The 228-nt window shown below is 49.1% G+C and overlaps 1 protein-coding gene across 1 annotated transcript in view; it reads left to right on the plus strand.

Annotated features, from left to right (window-relative positions):
* Window positions 1–228, plus strand: part of LOC103611412 (RNA polymerase II subunit A) — a gene marked incomplete at its 5' end in the record, with an annotated part of 39592 nt that overhangs the window by 16593 nt on the left and 22771 nt on the right. The window lies entirely within an intron of this gene.

Below are 228 nucleotides of genomic sequence, written 5' to 3' on the forward strand. Positions count from 1 at the left end.
CTTTCTGACCACTACCCCCCCAAATTTTGACTACTGACCCCTCAATTTTTTGGGGTTCTGACCCCCAATTTTGACCACTGATCCCCTAAATTTTGGCCACTGACCCCTCAATTTTCGGGGTTCTGACCCCCAGTTTTGACCACTGTCCCCCAAATTTTGACCACTGCCCCCCATTTTTGACCACTGTCCCCCAAATTTTGACCACTGTCCCCCAAATTTTCACCACTG

This window comes from Corvus brachyrhynchos, unplaced genomic scaffold (assembly GCF_000691975.1).
Source record: "Corvus brachyrhynchos isolate BGI_N302 unplaced genomic scaffold, ASM69197v1 scaffold1290, whole genome shotgun sequence".
Lineage (NCBI taxonomy): Eukaryota > Metazoa > Chordata > Aves > Passeriformes > Corvidae > Corvus > Corvus brachyrhynchos.